Source organism: Anthonomus grandis, chromosome 13 (assembly GCF_022605725.1).
Source record: "Anthonomus grandis grandis chromosome 13, icAntGran1.3, whole genome shotgun sequence".
Classification (NCBI taxonomy): Eukaryota; Metazoa; Arthropoda; class Insecta; order Coleoptera; family Curculionidae; genus Anthonomus; species Anthonomus grandis.
In genome coordinates, this window is record NC_065558.1 from 20,900,233 (window position 1) to 20,922,398 (window position 22,166).

Below are 22,166 nucleotides of genomic sequence, written 5' to 3' on the forward strand. Positions count from 1 at the left end.
AGGGAGGTACAGAACATTGGCCTGCTCGATTTCTTAAGGGATTAGTTTATTCCACTCCCGTCGAAAATGTTGATGACCTGAGGAATTAAATTATAGCCGGCTGTGAGATAATAAGAAATACATTAGAAATATTTGCGCGAATACGAGAATCAATGAGGCGAAGAGTTGAATCTTGTGTAACGTCTGAGGAAGGTCATTTTGACCACTTGTTGTAGCTTTACGCCTATTTAAAATTTTAGTATTGTTATTTTCTATTAGTGTTCTGGTTTCATGTTCTTATATTAGATAGTTCTTGATAATGTATTAAAAAATGAAAAATACGCGTCTTTTTTTGCATAAAAACATCGCCACATACGAAAAAAAGGTAAGAGAAGTTTTTTATCATAAATTGAACGAGGAATTTAAAAATTATTTTTAATTTGTAATATCTCAGTGGAGTACCATTTTTTTCTTAAGAAAAATTGAGATCATTATCCATATGCGCGCCAATGGTAAACATAAAATTCTTAATTGCATGCCAAACAATGCGCGATAGCTACCTCTTAAAATTCTCCAAATTTCTGTTGCACATCTCGACTGGTTTAGAGCAATAAATGAATCGTCAATTTTTAATAAAAAGTTTTGGAAGTTTAAAAAGTTTAAAACTCGGAAAACGAAGTAATTGCGGACATACGTTTATATAGCAAACTGTCATTATTTTTCAATGCAGAATTACCCTCAGAAGTTTGTCACACTGACTTACTAACACCCTGTTTGACTATGACAAGATGACATTTCACTTATGCTTGCAATATTACCAATTGCCATGCCGCATTTTTTAAAAACGCTAGGATTAAGAATAATTTTTTTACTAAGTTAATATATATTTTTTTTATTAAAGATGTTATATTTACTCTTAGAATAGGTTATATCTATTTCTACGTTTTATTTTTAATCCAACATCCAATAGGTATATTTTTTTATGTGTTAATATATTGCCGAAAATTTCCTCTTTTGAAAATATGTATTTGCAAGTTTAACAACAGAAAATCGCTAAATATATTTGTAAGCAAAACACCAAGTTATTTACTGATTCTAGCCTTTTAATGTTTTAAGGCATTTACTTAAATTTAAAGTCGCTATTTTAATCCTAGAAAACAAAACGGTGAATCCTCCTGATTTATTTTATGTCTTTAAGATGTTCGGACTTATAACTTCAACCTAAAACTTATGAAAGTTTTCTGGGGTAAAATGGCTACACTTTTTAAGTAGTATATTTTCTTACTTAATTTACTAACAAATTTTTCAGTCTGGAAATTTTACCAAATCCTGACCTGCATTTTTTGATCTATACTTGGGTTACCGAACAGATGGAATAGTCACGTGATCGTTCTGCGCCGGAGGTGTGGCCTAGCGCCTCGATAGGGTTCATGACTTGGGGTTTTATTAAATTTTATTAGTCGAGCGGCTTTAGATCGTTTTGGTTGAATTTTCTGCTATTCGAATATTTAAATCTTCGCAATATTGAAAAGTTGTTCCTTTTTTAAATAAGGAACAAATATATACTTATATTCAATCTATAAATTTAAATCTCACAGGCCTACCAGCGCAGCCCCTAACTTGTTATTCCTTCTTTCATTTTAAAACACATATTTAAAAAAAGATAAAAGCTACTTAAGTAATTCTCAAAACAGATTATGATCATAAAATTATATTTTATAATGGCCGGGTTCATCAGACAAAAGCGCTCCCTGAGCGCTCGATTGTTGCTCAGGTATGACAATTTTTATTGGTCCTTACTATTATAGGCAAAACTTCCAGCGCTCAGATAGCGCTCGGTTCTGATGAACCTAGCCAATTACACCCTAATTGTTTGACCTGGCACGATTACTTAAAAGGATTACCTATCCCTTTTCGGTAAACCCCAATATATTAACATAATTTTGCATAACAAAATACTTAAAAGGGATTATTACATCATTACCTGGCACAACCTCAAAATCGGTTTGGACCCATTTTACAGGCGACCGTATTATATTTTATAAAAAGCTGCTTACAAAGCAAAGCTGTACGGTAAAATAATTTAAAATGAGTAGGCATAATTCTCCTCGTCTAAATCTGCCAAGATTGCATCGATGGGCAGGCCTATATTTCGCGCACATCATTTACTCCATCTGTTCGGTAATCCGACTATAGAGTTCTAAGTTGAAACAACCAGCCGGTATTTGGGTTATAAAGGCGTAGACCCATAACATTATTTTTTAATCTATCAATTTGCGTTTAAAATATATAGTAGATTTTGTACAATATTCATGCTGTAGTCAGATCTCTATAGATATATTATAAGAAAAATGTAACATCCACTATGAAAATTATCTATGGGAGGATTAAAAATCCTTTTTAACTAAATTTCTTTATAACTAATCAAAAGCTAGACTATAGTGATTTTTAACTTTCAAAATTAAATGTACAAGATTTAAAAAAAATGCATTTTTCTCATATTATTCATCATCGGATGCATTTCAAAAGGGCTTCTCTAAAGCACACATCTATCTATATATAGAGAAACCACAAAAATTTTACATCTAGAAATTCAATTTCGGCTTCACAAAATTAAGCCAAGAAAAAAGGGAAAAAAAGGAAACCTCGCATTACCTGCAGGAACGAAGGTAGAAGAAGCCTTGGAAAATTTGCTGTATTGGCTTCCTGGTCCTTTAGAAAAGTTTACGCTTTAGTGAGTTTCTATATTTGTGCAAGCAACACGTTTAGAGGAGATATTTATTTATTTTACAAATAAATTAAATTTTGATAGTTCAGTAATTTAATCAAAATATTTACTAGAAAATTGACAATAAACGGGTTTTTAATCGAATCGCTTTAATTAATCAATTATTTAAAATTTAATTATTGCAATATCTTTATTATGTTACGCACTTTTTGTCGAGCTTGCATTTATTTAAATATATTCGGGGCTCCAAATTTTATTGTGAATAATATTATTTTAATTAATGTGTGTTATGAAATAATAAAATATTACTAAATTGGTAATTGCTTAATTGAATTTAAATTGATTTCGATCGTTTTCGAGGGTTTCATTAGGTAGAATTATATTTTAACCATATAATTCTATCATTCTGTCATTAAATTATCAAAAATATTAAATGGATTGATTGGGGCAAAAAATAAATTTCACAATGATTACTTTTCAAATAACTAAAATAAAACTACTTACTAAGAATTGGAAAAATTCCAAAATTAGCGTATATAATTATACTTTTTCACTGATGATCAATAGTAGACAAGTTTAAAACTAAAAGTTGCAATTGAATAAGGTCGAGGGTTGTGACTTTTAAATCTAAAACACCACCAGTTTCCAATAAAATAAAAATTAGGAATTCAACCACTTCTTATTTAATTCTACTCAAAGGTGAGTTTGTTCTTCAAAATTTTAAAAGTTTATTGAAATAAGTTAAAACCACAGACTATTTATTGACTTGAAAGTTAAATACCTAGCTGGTATTGAACTTCTTTAGGGAGTAGGGTTTATAATCGATTAGTCGTCTACCCTTAATCAATTACCAGTGAAATCACGCACATCAAATATCCAAGACCCAAAACGTAAGCTGAAGTCATATGCAAATCATAAAACTTACCGTGGGATATAAAAAAAACGTATCACTAAAAGAGGGTGATGCAGTGGGTTTAATAAGGAAAATAAATAAAAATCTTGAAAATCCCATCAAGAATAATCATAACCAAGAAAAGGGAGAAATAAACCTTATTTTAAAATCAGCATAAATCTATCTCAGTCCAACCCACTACAACTCTCATACAATGAAAAAGACGCATTGCCTGTCTAAAGTTTATTTATTTGCTCTAAACTTCAATTAAATGGCAAAAAGAGAACTAAACTTAGTAATTAAAATATAATATTAATACTATCAACTATTAACACTACCATAATTTTATCGCCTAAAACTAACATATAGAAGGTGTGTCTAAAAGGTCTATAGAAAACCCTAGAACATATTCTTGAGGTCAAAATAAGCTGATTTAAAGCAACTTTCCTTAGTCCAAAGTTGCTTCGTTTCTTAGTTATAGGGTGTTAAATTTAAAAAATAAAAATCGATATTATTTAATTTTGCGACATACATACTTTGAAAATTGGTATCTAGGGGTTCTTTGCTATAAGAAGCTGGAAAATGGGCATTTTTTTACTGTAGCCGATAGAGAGAACTGCACTGTTAATAGTGCAAAATGACCATAACAATAATTTATTTAAAGTAATTTTAATTATTATAAACTTTTAACAAGTGTGCAAAATGACCTCCGTCAACATGAATTCACATACTAACACGGAGTAAAAAATTAGAAAGTAATCTTTGCATCAGCTCCACATTGCTCTTCAGTATGTTGACTGCATTTTGAATCCTTGCTGATAACTCTTCTTCTGTATTGACTGCTCTAGAGTACACCACGTTTTTAAAGACCTCCACCAAAAATAATCTAATGGAGTCAAGTCCGGTGAGCATGGTGGCCAGTTTACAGGAGCGTTATTTTCTCTCCCAATCCATCTATTTGGATATTGTTGATGCAAATAATTCTGAACATTTTTTTTTTTTTTTTTTTTGGGGTCGGTGGAGAAATTCTTTATGAACACTGGTTACGCGGCGCCGCCCCCAGTAGTGTGGAACTCAGTGTCGAGTCTGTTTCGTCCTGTACCCACTAAAACTCCACCGCTGGGTGGTGCCTTGTGGCTCCCTACACTGCGGTCTGCTAAGAAGCAGTCCTATTGTGTCCCATATGTTTAGTCCCACAGGTTCAATTCTGTAGCTTCAAGGAGGTCCAGGATTGTGCCCAGTGGTAGATTTCTTATACCCTCTGGTGAGGGTTTCTCTTCCCCCAGGAATGTTGCCCTGGTTTGATTAAATGCTTCACAGAAGCACAGTATGTGAAGAGTTGTTTCGTCCTCCTCATTGCATCCCCTACATAGCGAGGTAACTGATTTCCCTAGCGTATGCAGGTGTTTCCTGCTGGGCGCATGGCCTGTAAATCGCCCCGTGACCCTTCGCAGTTGTTGTCTGGAGACGCCCAGTATGTTCTCACCCTTCTTGAAGGGTGGGCTGCCTATAAGTTGTTTGGATTGTTCCATCTTTGGCAGCTGTTCCCAGTAGGATTTGTTCTGGTTTGTTAGCCAGTTGCCGATTTCCTTCTTCCAGGTCTTATCGTTGACACAACATGTTGGTTCAGGGCCTACCAGGCTGTTGCTGGCTCCCTGAGTTGCAAGTTGGATAGCCCTTCTTGCAGCCTTATTGTTGCCCATATTCTCTGCTAGGATTATCTCTGGCCTATTTTGCGCTTCGGCGAGGTTCCTGAGATTCTCCCAGCCGCTTTGCACAGTCCTTGACTTAGTCTCGAACTGTTGTAGTGCAAGTGTTGCAGCCTGGTCTCCTGTGAAAATTGCGAAGGTTTTGCCTCTTGGCAGCCCTTCTCTCATCAGTTAAATACAGGTTTGTATTCCTATTATGCTTGCCTGTAAATTTGTTGTTTCCAGGCCTAGGTTTAGCATGAGTTGTCTGCCCTGTTGTTCGTCCTCCACCATGCCCACAGCTACCCCGATCTTGGATCGTTTGGTTGCCGTGTGCCATACTGAGTAACCTCTTTGCCTGAGCCTGTCGACTTCTGCGTCCAGTGGTCCCCTTTTCTCTTTGATGACAAAAGGTTTGTCTAGGTATGTGACCTTGGTTTTGTCTGTTCTTAGGGTCAGGCGCCCAAGGTCCTGTATCTTGTCAAATAAGGCATTGTGCCCATCTTTCGATAGGATTGTTGCGCCATTTGACAGCAGTCTTTTCGCCCCTGATATAGCTTCAGCCCGTACCACTAAGTGTAGCGGGCTTAGTCCTATCAGGTTCTCTAGGGCAGCAGTCGGCGTTGTTGACATGTTATTCGTTATGTTTTGTTGAGTACCTGTATTACAGTCCTCTTTTCTGCCGCATGCCACCATATAGGTGCTGCGTATGTAATGATGGGTCTAACCATTGTCGTGTACATCCAATGTACCATTTTTGGTGACAGTCCCCATGATCTACCGAACATTCTCTTACAGTACATAAGAGTTTTCGTGGCTTTATTTGTAGCCTGGATTACATGCTTCTTGAAGCTGAGTTTTTTATCCAGGTTTATACCTAGATATTTGACCTCGTCTTCAAGTCGCAGATTTTCTTCATAAAATTTTATGTTTCTAATGGGCTCTAGTTTCCTTTTTTGGTAAAGGAAACCAGAGTAGTTTTTGTGGGATTTACTCTTAGTTGTTCTTCCTCACACCAGTGCTCGACAGTAGTCAGGGCTCTTTGCATTTTTTCGAATACATGAGCCTGACTACCCCCTCGTGTAAGGATGACTATATCGTCAGCATATCCTTTGGCGAGGATAAGCTGCCTCTCCAGTCATGTCAGCAAGCTGTCCGATACAAGGTTCCACAGCAGCAGTGACAGTACGCCCCCTTGCGCTGTTCCCCTGCACACTTTGGCCTTAACCATTGTGCTGTTGAGATTTGCTGCTACTTTCCTATGATTTAGCATTTGGGTTATCCAGCCGCTTATCATGGGATGTATTCCTCGTGCTGCTATCGCACGGTTGATTGAGTCATATGATGTATTTTCAAATGCTCCTTCAATGTCTAAGAAAGCTCCTAGGGCGATCTCTTTGTTGTTCAGAGATTGTTCGACCCTCTGGGTTATCTCGTGAATCGCTGCTTCGCAAGATTTACCTGTTTGGTAGGCATACTGGTGTCGATGTAGAGGGTTGACCCGTAATACATTGTCCCTGATATGCCTTTCTATGAGCTTTTCCTCTGTTTTTAGGAGGAATGATGTAAGGCAGATTGGTCGGAAGGATTTAGGTTTCGCATAGGAGTCGCGTCCCGTCTTTGGTAGAAATACTACCTTTGCTTCCCTCCAACTCTCTGGTATATGCGCCGTGGCTAGACTTATTTTATACGGCCCGCATTATTTTACATAGTGCAGGCAGCAGCAGTTCGCTACCCCGCTGTAACATGACTGGCATTATGCCATCCATTCCGGGAGATTTAAATGGTTTGAAGGAATTTATCGCCCATTTAACCTTCTCGTAGGTTACTACCTTTTTTGCTAGTTCCCAGTGTTCCCTTTTGCCCCTGTTCGGAATGATAGGAGTTGGGTCCTGGGTATGTTCTGGTTGATGGAGAATTTTCGATCCCGGAAAGTGCGTGTTCGGTTCCTCGGTTGTCGTATATTCTCCATCGGGTTTTAGACAAGAGCCTAGGGTTTGTTGTGACCCTTTGGATATTGCCTTGTGGAGTCTAGCATATGCTGGTGTCTCTGTTAGGTCCCGGCATAGCTTCCTCCACATTTCTTTCTGAACATTTAAAGTTAAATGCGGTAGAGCACCATCATGCATGAACCACATATCTTGCCGAAGTTGTAATGGTAATTTTTCTAATAACTCTGGCAGTGTATTTTGTAAATGTTTTAAATAATTCACACCAGTTAGCCTTCGTGGTAAAATTACAGCACCGATCATAAAATTGCCAATGATTCCCGCCCACACATTGACCCTAAACTCATGTTAAAAATAAAATACTTTAGTGGTATAGAAATAAGAAAGCACAGACTGTAATGGTAAGCTCTATAGGTGGTATTTTTCACCACACTTTAAGTACCTTCTAAATTTACTTTAAGTTATTTGATAATTCCACGCTTGCTTTAATGAGTCAATTAGACTGCACAAAAAATATTAAATTTGTGTAAATTTACGTAAGTTACTTTAAACAAATTTATTTTTTTTGGGATTTTTGTTTTAGGTGTACCAAATTTGTATTTTAATTTATTATATTTCCCTCCTTTTGTGACTTTTATCAGGTATGTTATGATTTAATATAATCCATATACAACGATAATTAAAACATATACTTTACCAATACCAATGTTAATAATGGTGATATAGCCGTTTTTTAAATAATGTAATGACTGATGAATAAAAAGCGACTATTGTCGCTGTTTATTATGATTTTTTTTCTTTGTACAGGATTTCATTTTTCCACGTTATGTTCTGTCTATTGCGTTTTCTTCACCCAAAATTTGTTTTAAGGAGCTGTTATGTTAGGCAATTAATTTTTCATTCAACCAATTAATACGTACGTTGCGTATCTTGGAGTTTTATAATAGTTCATTAAAAATATTAATAGTAAAAGGAAAATATAGGAAAACAAGAAGAACTTGGAGGAATAAGGATTGGAGGAATAATGGCTTTAAAGCGTTTTTATGCGCTTAAACGTTGGTTGCTACAAAATACAAATTTGTATAATGCACACTCGGAAATAATAGGTTATTATTTAGATTGTGGACATATGAACGTCGTTTCCCATCCCGCTTTTACGGAAATGAATAAGTTTTTCTACATTCCACAGCATGCTAAGTTTAAAGAATCTTCTAGTTTTCCTGTAAGAATTGTTTACGATGCTAGTGCATGCACACATAACAAGATTTCTTTAAATAAAGCGCTCTATACGTGGCCTAAATTGCAAAATGAATTGATAGAGATACTTTTAAATTTTTGTTTTAGTAAATACGTCTTTACTTGCGACAATAAAGCAATGTATAGGATGATACAAGTAAATTCATTGGACCCAAAATTCTTTAAAATTCTAAAGAATTTTCTGGCGTCTTTCACCGCATCAACCAATCTCGGATTATCAAATCAATGTGGTCGTTTTTGGTATTACGCTACTTATAAAAAAAACAACTTATTACTCTTTTGATACGAGCAGGTTTTCTAGTTCGAAAATAGGCTTCCAATAATCCTAAAGTATTAGAAGTCTTACCAGAAGATTATGTTCAGACAGAATCGCTTTCCTTTGGCCTTGTAAATCTTCAAAAATCCTTGGCTTAACATGGATTCCGGTAGTGCTTTTCTTTACTAATTTAATTGCTCTATGATAGAACCTCTAACTAAAAGAAGTTTTTCTGATTTTTGTAAGATTTTTGGCCCTATAGGTTATTTAAGCCTCCCCCTCTTACTATCTTTGGCAAACTATTCATTCAAGATTTGTGGAAGCTTAAACTTGCCTGGGATCAAGAAATACCCAAGGAGGTTACCCTTAATGGATAAAATATACATCTGAATTAAATTTGCTACATGATATTAACAATTTACGTCGCATCGACATACGAGGACCTCATTAATTAATAATCTAATAATTAATTAATAATCTATTTGCTTTGCAGTAAGAATAAGGTTGCTCCTTTGCAAACAATTATACCTAGACTAAACGTAGTTAGTCTAGGTTTTGCATGTAACTAATCAACAGTAGAATTATATATTTACTAAATTATCTGAAGAAACTATGGCAATACCAGCACTCCAAAGAGATAAGCGTGATGTTTTGAGAGTTCACGTATGGGTCTCTACATTCCGGAAGCGAATACTGGCAACAGATTTAAGGTATCGCCAATCATTACCCTGACTATAACCTAAGCATAAAGTTCGTCGATTACGGTGGGCAGAAGTACACCTGACTTTACCTGCAGAATTTTGGAGCTCGGTGGTTTTTTCTGACGGAACAAAAATTTTTTTGATGCAGGATAGTTATCGGCTAAAGGTATGGAGGGAGCCAACAAGATCTGCCCAGCTTGCTTATGTACATCCCGTACCACCCTTTGTAGAAGGAAGTGCTATGTTCTAAGCTGGTGTTATGTCTAATGGTCACATAGAAATAATTTATATTTAAGGCACAACGACTGGTGGCAGATACATAAGAGAGATTCTAGACCCTTACGTCATACTATAGCGAGAAGCTGTTGGTGAGGCTTTCGTTTTTACTGGCGACAACATCTGACCTCACCGAAGCAGAGCTGCAAATGACTATCTGAAATCGGAAGCTATCAATCGGTTGGACTGGTACGCACTATCGCCAGATATGCATCCCATAGAACATGCTTGGGACACGCGTTCCAAGGCAGTGGCAACACGCACAAACCCAATTAGGTCTATAAAACAGCATATCTCCAATCTCATAGACAGTATGGACAGGCGGCGTTTTCAAGCTTGCTGTAAATAAACACTAGAGGTTGAAATACAGGGTATTAAAAAAATATTCAGTATTTTTATTAAAAAGAACTATTAATTTGGTAATTTTAATTTGTATTAAAAAAAAAACTACCCGGTGGCCAAATAAGCGAGGTAAGCGGCTGTATCTCAGGACCTGTACATCTGGCAACAATGAATTTTTTTATTATTATAAAAGTGGCCATGAGAAAATTCTGGAAATAATTTTTAAGTTCCGTATTTCACCGCAAGAGGGCGCAACTAAAAATTAAATAAAAGGAACCTCTTTTTCTCAGAAAACTTAAATATTAACTTCTACTTTTGATATTATTTTTAGTAAGCGTAGATAATTTGCTATGATTTTGGTTTATGAATTATTAACGTACGAACAAAAGTAGGGGTGGGGGAAGCTATTGAAAGTGGAATCATTAAAATCTCTGTAAATTCTAAACCACTCATTTGATTTTAGCAATTCAAAATTTATTTGCTAGATAAATGTAGCTGCTTTAAAAGTTTGATATCATCACTACTCTATAGTTTCTAATAAAAAATTTGTAAAAATTCCAGTTTTTCATTTTGCTTTAAAAATTCAAATTGAATGGTATATTTTTGACATCCTATTTCAAAAGTAAATAAAATTTGAAAGAACTGTGAAAACCGCACCATGATATCTTTGCTCGTTTTAAAGTTATAGCGAATTAAAGTTTTTTACGCACCGAGCCTAAACTTACGTACCGCCATCTAGTGTCCCGCCTAAAAATCTCTAATTAGTATTACCACAACTAGGATACCATGATGTTTTTTTTTATGGTAAACACAAGCACAAGAGGAAAGTCCTATGTCACTCTTGGAGTGGTGCTTGCGCGAAGATATTTGTGGGCATTTATCTTGAATCGCTGTAGGTTGTATGCATCGGGAAATATGTGAGGTGGAAGCTCGTTTCACAAAGAAGATGTTCTCCAGATGAATGAGTCCCGATACAGCGACGTCCTTGGGGTAGGCAGGTGGACTCGATGTTGATGAGCCGCAACTGCTAGACGCGTCCTTCTTGCCGGAACAGCCCTGGGAGGAATCAGGCCTGCCAGCTCAGAGGAGCACTTACAGTGATAATAACGGTAGAATAAACAGAGATTAGCCACCTTTCTCCTGTGCTCCAGACTATCCAGACTCTTTGTCAGTTCTGGTTTGTCGATAAGACGAATAGCTCTCTTCTGTATAGAATCCAGTAGGTTTAAACTATGCTTGGGTGCAGAGCTCCAGATATGCGAGCAATACTCGAGGGAAGGGCGTATTTGAGCCTTATAAAGAGTCAGCAGCTGGTCTGGTGTATACAGTTTTTTCGTTTTGAAAAGCACTCCGAGTTTTTTGGAAGCCGCCCTCGCGACCTCGGCAACGTGGTCATGCCAGGACACCCTGTTGGTGACCTCGACTCCTAGAAGATGTAAAGATGATTTCATTGGCAATGTTTTCCCTGCCCTAACCAGCCCAGGGCCACCAAGGTTAGTCTTCATCGTAAATACTGCAGCCTGCGTTTTTTTAGCGTTAAAATTGACCAGATTGTTACTGTCCCACTCCAAGATTGCTCTAATATCGTTGTTGGTTGAAGCTACTTGTTGCTGCCTAAGATTTTGAGAATTTGCGGCTGTCGTTGGTTTGGCGGACTTAAATGTGGAAATAAGTGTGCTATCGTCCGCAAAGCTGTAGATTGGATTGACAGTGGTTCCTAGCAAATCGTTGATTGTTCGTTGTTCAAGAAAACTTTTGATCCAATTCAATAATGAGTTTTGTATGCCGATTGAGGAGAACTTGGTTAGTAGTCCCTCATGCCACACTCTGACAAATGCCTTGGAAATGTCAAGAGCGACTGAGCGGGACTCGCCGTGCGTCTTCATGGCCTCCGTCCACAAGTGTGTGACGTAAGCCAGAAGGTCGCCGGTGGATCTAAGCTTTCGGAAGCCGTATTGATGATCGCTGATTAGTCCAGATGATTCCAGATATCTTAACAGTTGTTGGTTGACTGCTTTCTCCATGATCTTCGATATTACTGGAACTAGTGCAATCGGGCGGTAATTGGAGGGCATCGTCTTCTTACCCTTTTTGGGTACAGCTTGCACTCGAGCAGTTTTCCAGCTTGTTGGAAATTGCCCCTGCTTATACGATGCCGTGAACAGTCTATATAAGGGAGGAGTCAATTCGTCTGCACAACGTTTTAGTATTAGGGCTGGAATTCCATCGGGTCCGGAAGCTTTGTTGGTGTCTACGCTTTTAAGAATTTTATTCATAATTCGTTGGGGAAACGACATTTCTCCCATCGATGACTTCACCCTTGGCAAATATGGCGGTGTTTTGCCTTGCGAGTGCAGAGTAGAATTGGACGCGAAGAGTTTACCCAGTAAGTTGGCTTTTTCCCTTGCTGTTACCGCGATAGAACCATCATCTGCTGTTAGGGGTGGCAAGGCCGACTTAGCAAAACCTTGACTAACGGCTTTCGATGTTGTCATAATTAATAAATTATTAAAGTAATAATTGATTGATAAATTATAAATTAATAATACCTATGTATCACAGAATAACTGGAATTTTATGTGACTTTCTTAAGGCGAATAATTTTATTACCGAATTTCATTTTATATTTTAATTATGGTCCTGAAAAGGACCGATTTTAAACCCAAACATATTCGGTATTTAATGCCTCGATAGGTGTTTAAACTGCTTTCCATCACATTCCAAACAAGCTTCCGCTCTTCTTTGGGTGGATAAAACTGCTGTTTCCATTTCAGCAGCTGATATTTCATTTATTGCACCACGGACTCTGTTTTCCATATCCTATCTTGTTGTAGGTGGAGTTTGATACATAACATCTTTTAAACGACCCCATAAGTAAAAGTCAAGGCATGTTAAATCGAGTGACCTGGCCAGCCAAGGATATAGACTCCCCCTTCCGATCCGGCGCCCTTGAAAGTAATTATTTATATGATGCCGCAACAGACGAGAAAAATGTGCTGGGCACCCGTCCAATTGGAAAAACATGGTCCGTCTTACCTCCAATGTCAAATCTTCCATTAAAATAGGCAAGGAATTTGTTAAAACCGGTTACGCACACATTAACCGGTAATGCAAAAAAACATTACCGGTTAATGTGCCATCAAAAAAATAAGGATCAATAATTTTCATTCCGATAATGCCACACCACACGTTTACACTCCAGCGGCCTTGGTGCTGGACTTTTCGCATCCAACGAGGATTTTCAACCGACCAATAATGCATATTATGCCTGTTGACTTTCTTATCGCAACAAAAAGTGGCTTCATCGGTCCATAGAATCTGTGACCAAAAATCCCTGTTTTCGCGAATCATTGCTAATATTGCATTATATGGAAAGGATGTAGCCTTAAAATAAAAAGAAATGCCTATATTCGAGAACAAAATTATAATAAAAAGATGTATTACCTGTGGTCTTTAAGTATATTTTGAACAGTAGTTCGAGCTATTCCCAAATCTAAAGATAATGCACGAGTTCCAATATGCCTATTAAACTCTACGTAGCCCAACACATTAATAATGTTTTCTTCACTTCTTCCAGTAGAGCGACGCCTTTTAAATTTGGGCCGACTAAAACTCGCAGTATCGCATAGTCACTGTACCAACCGTAGAAATATTCTTCTGCCATAATGGCGGCGATTTGGATACCGAAGGGCATACTGTCTTTCAGCTATTGCTGCATTTTGAAAGCACTCAAAGAAAACTGCAATAAAATCTACAGCTTCATTATTTGTCAAAGGCCTTTTACAAAAAAACGAGCAAAGAAAATTGAAAATAGATTTAAACTGGCCGTCTAATAAATATCTGACGTTTCCATACAATCCTTTTTAAAAGTTTCTCTTGGTTTTGCCGCGTACTATACGTTAACTAGACATTCTAAGGCCGAGCGCTAGATGGCGCTACATAAGTTTGGACTCTGTGCGTAAAAGACTTTAATTCGCTATAACTATAAAACAAGCAAAGATATCATCGTGTAGTTTTCACAGTATTTTTGCAAATTTTATCTACTTTTTAAATATGATGTCAAAAATATACCATTCAATTAGAATTTTTGGAGGAAAATGAAAAAAAAACTGGAATTACAAATTGAGCCCTCTGGCGGTTTTATTAGGAACTATACAAATCAAGAGTTAGCTGACATGCATTTTGTTTATGGTTTGTATAATGGCAGTTCTTTAGCGGCTGTCCGTGAGTATCGCCGAAGATTTCCCCTAAGACATGTTCCAGATCGTCAAGTTTTTATAAACACTTACCGAAATTTATGCAATAACGGAAGTTTTCAAAGAGCTCGTGGACAAGGCAGACCACAAAAAGATTATAATTTAGAAAATGTTTTTGATGAAAATCCGGGGGCAAGTATAAGAAATGTGTCAAGAGCCACACATATCCCTCGTTCTATAGTAAGTAATTAAAAAAATTACTTATTGTTACGATAGTAATTTAATTTTTATTAGATTGGAAGAATGCTAAGATCCCAAGGGTTACATCCGTTTCATTACCAGCGGGTCCCAGATTTAGAGCCAGATGATTTTCCGTTGAGGATCCAATTTTGTCAATAGGTAATTAATAATCCAAACTTAATTCCTTCCATTTTATAGACGGACGAAGCCACTTTCACACAAAATGGTTCATTTAACATGCATAATATGCATTTTTGGGCAGATCAAAATCCAAGAGCCATAAGGCGTAGTAATTTTCAAAGAAGGTTTTCGGTAAATTTGTGGGCGGGATTAATCGGGGACTAACTTATTGGCCCGATAGAATTACCCAATCGGCTAACTTCGGAGAATTATCTTCATATGCTGGAAAATAATCTTGCGGAGCTTCTGGAAGAAGTCCCTCTTATCTTACGCCAAAACATGATTTTTCAACAAGACTGCTTATTTTGGTCGCAATGTACGTGAGTAGATGAATAACCATTTTCCTGAACGTTGGATTGGTCGAGGTGGTCCTATAAATTGGCCTCCTCGATCTCCAGATCTAACTTCGTTAGATTATTATTTATGGGGACATTTAAATGAGTTAGTATATGCCGTGGAGATAAATACCCGTGAACAACTGATGCAAAGGATTAATTGGGCTGTTAATGAAATAAAGAGAAATCAATTTTTTGTTTTAAGGGCTACTCGCGCAATAACGCGTAGGGCAAGATTGTGTCTTCAGCAAAATGGAAACCACTTTGAACATTTGTTGTAATTTGTGCTTTTTTGTTTGGTGTTTTTATGTTTTTTTTTTTACGTAATAAATTAATTGTTCCTTTTTTTTTACTTATTCAATTACATTAAAAAAAAAAACAATTGAACTCGAAAAACAATTTTTGATCTTAAATAAAGTATTTGTGATAGTCTTAGGTCATGTTTATCCCCAACGGATTTTTAAGATGCTTTTTAATTTTATTAACTGTTACCAAAATAACTTACGCGTTCTCTTTGCAAAACATTTACATCTAATTTTTTCGAAAACGGAAGCTCCTATCGAAATTAGACAAGAGCACAATTTTTATGTAAAAATGTTTGTTCTTTTCAATTCTAATACCAAAATTATCACGGAGTTACTAGAAAAAAAGTTTTAACAATTTAAACTTTACCGACCACTTATTTTACACGACCCCTGTATACATTTTGGCAAAAATAGTTGCAATATCAGTTTTTAATAAAACCAATAGTAAATGTTGAAAATTTCAAAAGATTACAACTAGGCGTTCCGGATATATTAACAAAAAACTATCTTTAACATGATTCATAAAACACCCTAACTTAAAAACGATGCACTTTTGAACCATACTGTATATGGACATTTTGTCTTATATTTAGACAAAGATGCGGCTGGTAAAATATTGCGATGTAATTTCGGGACACCCTGTATATCCACCTATCCTACATTGCCTTATCAAATCATATTCAAAAAAATAGTTAAAGAAATAATAATTAAAGCTTTGCCACGATGAGAATTTTTTGCCCGGTCAAAGAGACAAATTGTTTTAAGTGAACTTTCATTTCGGTCGAGTACGCTCCGATTCTCTGCATAGGCATTTTAATGATTAAAGGGATTTTTCAGGCGTGCTTTCATCAGTAGAAAGGGGGAAAATGGGGCGAAGCATCTGAAAAAAATTATGTAGAAATTTGTCAACGAACTCGATGGTGAAAATTCCTACAAAAAAAAATCTGAAAGAAATGTTCAGCGTTTTCTATAGTATTGTAATTGTATTAAAATTTGATTTTTATAAAAACGTGTTTTTAAATAATTTTTTAAAGAATTAATGACAAATTTATGTTTTTCTTAATATGAATAGGCTTCTTGAATTTATATACAAATTCTTGGAACATGATCTTAATTCGGAATAAGTAGAACATAATTTTTTAAATAAATTTTAGAGATAGATAGATATTAAATTATAGACAGTAAACTATTTTTTATATTAACTTAGTTTTTTTGGTATACTAGTTTTCGGTAACTTAACTGTTACTTTTTAATTTTTAAAAATTGTATTATTTTTCTATCATGCGAAAAGTGTCTTTAACACCCTAGAAAACATAACAGTCTATCTAACAATTGAATTATCTCAACCAAAATTACAAAGAAAGTGGTTTCAATGGCCTGCCTGAAAGACGCAGAAATAACTCTATAAACTCGACCATATTATTATTGCCTATTTTCTGAAATACAGTGATATTTTAAATGCATTTATGACCTACAAAAAAAATCAGGTTATCTGCTAAGTGCACATATGTTTGACAAAAAGATATATAAAGACAATGATTTCTTGGTACACAAGAACCAAAGAAGCTTGGAGAAAATACTGTCAAAGGCTCTATGCCAAATGATCCCTAGGATATAAATCACGTTCACTGCAGAGAGAAAACTGCTAGCTAAATCTTTCCTCAAAAAATCCTCAAAAAAAATTTTTTAACACTATACAGGGTAATATTTCAAATGAATGCTAGACCCACAAGAGTTTATTGAGTACAGGTCTATGCCCCAGTATACTGTACAGTACTTGTATCGCATCAGATTATGTTATAGAAATATTTAATGTGAAACTAGAAAATGTTTTGCGAGCCATTCTGAATAAGAAGATCCCTATATTAAAGCGCAATTTCAAATACAAGGCTGGGGACACAGAACTAGATCGTTATATAAGGCAAGCATTGGGCACATTTAGAATCGGTGAACGTAATCCCAGAAAAGAGCGTTTAACTCAGTTTTATTTAGATAATAGATTTTCCAAAAGTAACACTTTATTTTTCGGTATCACCAGATGGTAATTATTGGAACCAGATTAATCATAATACGATCAAAAATTGTTGGAGATCATCCATAAGGTTTTAGAAAATGTCAACGAACTTTACACGAAATACTACCTAAGATCATTAATACAGCATCCCAGACCCAGGTTAGACAAAATATAGCAGATGATGCGAAATACTAAATCCAGCTCTCATAAATCTATTAATGCTATACTTAAGCTCAGCGGAATGGACGAAACTGTACTCTATGTTGAAAAGCTTCGAATCTACATTCAGAAGACAAAATAACTAAATGTAATGAGTATAGAACGTAAATTTAAAAATTGTGCCGATGGACAAAAATATTTATATCAAGAAACATGTAGAGAATTACAATCTCATTTCAACTTTAAAGCTACCAGAGACTTGTTTTAGAAAATTAAACTTCAACAATGTTTGTGGTCTTTACAGCCTAAACATAAATTATAATAAAATGATGATCATTGGTAGAGAATATAACATTTACCCTGAAACTCGGACTATTGGACATTGTGAAGTTGTCACCAGTTTCGTCTATCTTGGAGCCCTAAGAAAGTACCGAGGGATATAATCGTAAAATAAGACAGCGCACTCAGCTTGCTTGAGAAATCTCAAAACAAACTAAAATAAGTCAAGTAAGTACTTTGATCTTTTCGATCTTTCTATATGCTTCGAAAATATGTCAAGGAAGTAGATCGTTGTCGGATTAATGCGTTTGAGATATGAGCATGGCGACAAGCTTTGAGAGTGCCCTGAATCGCACGTAGAACAAATACTTCCGTTATATAAGATTTATAAAAAATACGCTCGTCAAAACGTTTGACCAGTATCATGTAATTTCGAATTCTTACATTTTTCGGACACCACAGTCGGAGTGGGTATATAGATAAGCTTATCGTACAAGGACAACCCGAAGGAAATAAAAGTCATAGCCGATCACCAAATTGATGGGTGAATATTACCAGAAAATTATTAAATGCTACTCTCCTAGAAGCAGTTCTATTGGCATCTATAATAAATTAGAATAAAATTGTTTAAGAAATAATCAAAATCCTAATATAAGATAATCTACCTCTCCAGATTAATTAAGTGTTAGAAAGTTATAATTATTATTAAATGTTATGCAATATCATAGAGAAGTGCACATTACTTAAGCTATAAATTAAGAATATTCAGATAAAAGGCGATTTTCATATGTAGATTAATCTCTTTTTAATACTGCTGTGACTTATACCTTCATCTAACGTACAATCTAACGTATAATCGTATTTATATCCATAATTTCAAAGTAAATAATGTATCTGGTCAGAGAATTAAAAAATTAAAACTAAAATTATGGCTGAACATATTTCACTGTAAAAATAAAAGTCATTATAATAATAATAATAATAATAATAAATGTCTTTTATTATTCAAATTCATTACAAACTTGATACAAAAAAAAAACAAAGTACCTGAACCTGGCGCAGTCTAGCTTTATATAGCTACTCCACTGAACCAGATCAAGGTGTATTTGAAGTAACATTATAAGAACATGTTATATGTAAAGAAATATTTCCAATTATAATATAACACAAAAAAAGTTTTCTTCTTCTATAAAAAACAGCAAATTTGATACATATTAAATAGTAAGAGAATTGTTTTGAATATTCATGAGAACAATTTTATATTTCCTCCTAAATTTATCTGCACGAAGGTCAACAAATTCTGCAGGTATTTTATTGTAGCACTGAACAGCATTGTAAGAAAACGATCGCTGAAACATAGCACTCCTATGGACCGGCATGGTTAACTTATTTCTAGCTCTAACATTTACCCCGTGTACATTTGCTCTAAACAACAATCTATTCCTTATAGTCGCAGGTGCCTTTGGGCTGCTAATGATTTTTATCAAAAAAGTGGAAAAATGAAGAATTCTACGATTGTCCATTTTAAGCCAGTTAATTGTTTTATAATATTGCGAAATATGATCATACTTACGTAAGCCATAAACCAATCTGATACAGGCATTTTGAATTTTTTGTATGCGCATTTTACAATCATTATCTAAGCAAAAACCATAAACATAATCACAGTAGTTAAAATTAGAGAGCACCATGGCCTCACATAAGCTGCGTTTAAGACTTAGATTAAGAATATCTCTATTACTATATAAGAGTTTTAAAGCTGCAAACGATTTTTGAACAATTTTTTTAACATGCTCCCTGAATCTCAACTTATTGTCCATCACAATGCCTAAATTTTTAGTAGTTTCAACAACCGAAAGCTTAGAGCCCCCCACATGAACATTTATTACACTTTTAATATTTGTAATTTTATTTGTATTTCCAAAAACCATAAAACAAGACTTTGAGGAATTTAATTTTAAATTATGTTTTTTAGATAATTGATTTATTATATTTAAGTCATTGTTTATACCAATCTCCGCTTCTTTAAGATTATCAGGTTTGAAAGTTGTATATATCTGCGTATCATCAGCAAACGCTTGCACCTTACAAACTTTTAAGGACTTAAGAATGTCTGCTGTATATACAAGGAAAAGCAGAGGTCCCAGGACAGAACCCTGGGGCACTCCAGACAAAATGTGAGCCTGATTAGAATAAGAATTATTTGTAAATATTGTCTGAAATCTATTATTCAAATAAGACTCAATTAACTGTATAGACTCCATTGAAAAGCCATAATATTTAAGCTTAGCTAGTAAAAGGGCATGGTTTATTGTATCGAACGCCTTAGAGAAATCTAAAAGCACCAGAACAGCAATCTGTTGCTTATCAATAGCGTCCATTATATCATCCAGTACGTTTAGTAGAGCTACAGAGGTACCAAAGTTCTCCCTAAAGCCACATTGCGTAGCCGGAATAATGTCATTATCAATAAAATAACAAACCATCTGATGGTAAAGTACCTTTTCAAATATTTTTGAAAGTACTGGAAGTATACTTATAACGCGCAAGTCGTTATAATTTTCTGGGCTAGCAACTTTTGATAAGGGTTTACCAATCGAAATTTTCCATTGATCGGGGAAATAGTGAGCTTCTATACAACAATTTATTATGTGGCATATGTAGTTATCAATAAAGGGGCTACAATACCTTAACATTTTTGGTGAAATCTGATCCACACCAGTCGCATTAGACTTAATATTATTTAAAATTCTTTAGATTCTACTTACATCTTCAACAGTTGCAAGATTAAGTGTGAAATGCAGGCTATTATTAAATACACCATTATTATAACACTGAACTTGTTCATCACAATTCGCAGAATTTTGAAGAAATTGAGAAAAAAAGATGTTAATTTGATTTGGATCAGACGGGTGTTCCGGAATATTGGTATTATTTTTATCTCTACAATTGTTTTTTTTTAATGACGACCAAAGCTGACGTTTATTTTTTTCGTTACACAATAGATTAAGGTGCTTCTTTTTTTCTCTTCTAATTGTAGCCAGAGTATGATTTCTCAGAAATTTATAATTCTCCCAATCTTGTATATCCCTTGTTGCCTTGAATTTCCTTAATGCCTCATTGCGTTGTTTTTGGAAAAGAAATACCTCAGATGTTAGCCAAGGAGCTTTAGGTTTAGTAATTCTTGCTTTTTTAAAAGGAGCATGTTTATTAAAAAGTGTTTGAATTAAATTATTAAAAATTACTAGCTTACTATCGATATTATTTTGATATAAAATGCTATCCCATGGTAGGAAATATAAATCCTGCAAAAAAAGTTGGTTATTAAAATTTTTAAAGCACCTGTACTCAATTAGTTTAGGAACTATGGGAACCCTGTTTAAATTTAGTTCACAGAAAACCAAGTTGTGATCTGAGATATTGTCTGCGCAAATGACCCCTTTATTGTGTATCAGAGACACATTAGACACAAATATTGCATCAAGAAGAGTGCTGCAAGTAGCTGAGACTCTGGTTGGGTCTTCAATTATTTGAGTGAGATTATAATTTTCAAATAATGATGTAAGGGGATTACTTAAATTTAAAAGATTAATATTAAAATCTCCTAAACAGAAAACTTCGTCAACACACGGGTATATAAAAGAAAATATATTATCAAAATCAGAACTTAGGCTATTAAAGTTAAGAGTAGGGGGCTTATAAAAACCACCAAAAGCATAATTTTTATTTTTGATTTTTATTTTTAAGAAAAGAAGTTCCAATTGAGCATTAATATTATAAGTCAAATGAAACAGTATTAACTTTATACTTGTCTCTTACATAAGCCGCCACGCCCCCGCCTCTACCCTGACGATTCTTCTTAAAAAATTGGTATCCCGGAATTTGAAACAACAATGAGTCATCGGTATTAGAGAGCCATGTTTCAGATAAAAAGATAATGTCTACATTTTGATATTCTACTAGGAATCTAAATTCATTGAACCTTGTATGCAATGCTCTTACGTTTAAATATGCAGTTCTCATTTACCTATAAAATATATAACACCTCACTATAACAGACACTATAATATACCTTTTTATACCAAAAAGAGAAAAATTAATAAAAAATTAATATATAAAAATAATATACAAATACAAATTATTTAACATAAAAAAAAGTAAATGGTTAGAGGTTAAGAACCACAGATGAATGATGAATGAGTCGCTCTCATTCCCATTTTTAATACCTAAGACAAGTTTTTACCAAGAAACAATTATAAAAACAAAACGAAAAAAAAATACAAATTCTACCATTTTATCGTTATAAACAAAAAGCGTAAACACGCATGAAATTATAAATAATATATGTAGCCATATACTTATATAAAAGTACAGTAAACCAAATGACCAA

The 22,166-nt window shown here is 34.8% G+C and overlaps 1 protein-coding gene across 3 annotated transcripts in view; it reads right to left on the bottom strand.

Moving 5' to 3' along the window:
• The window catches only part of LOC126743632 (adhesion G protein-coupled receptor E4-like), a 747,227-nt gene that overhangs the window by 551,085 nt on the left and 173,976 nt on the right, over positions 1 to 22,166 (bottom strand). The window lies entirely within an intron of this gene.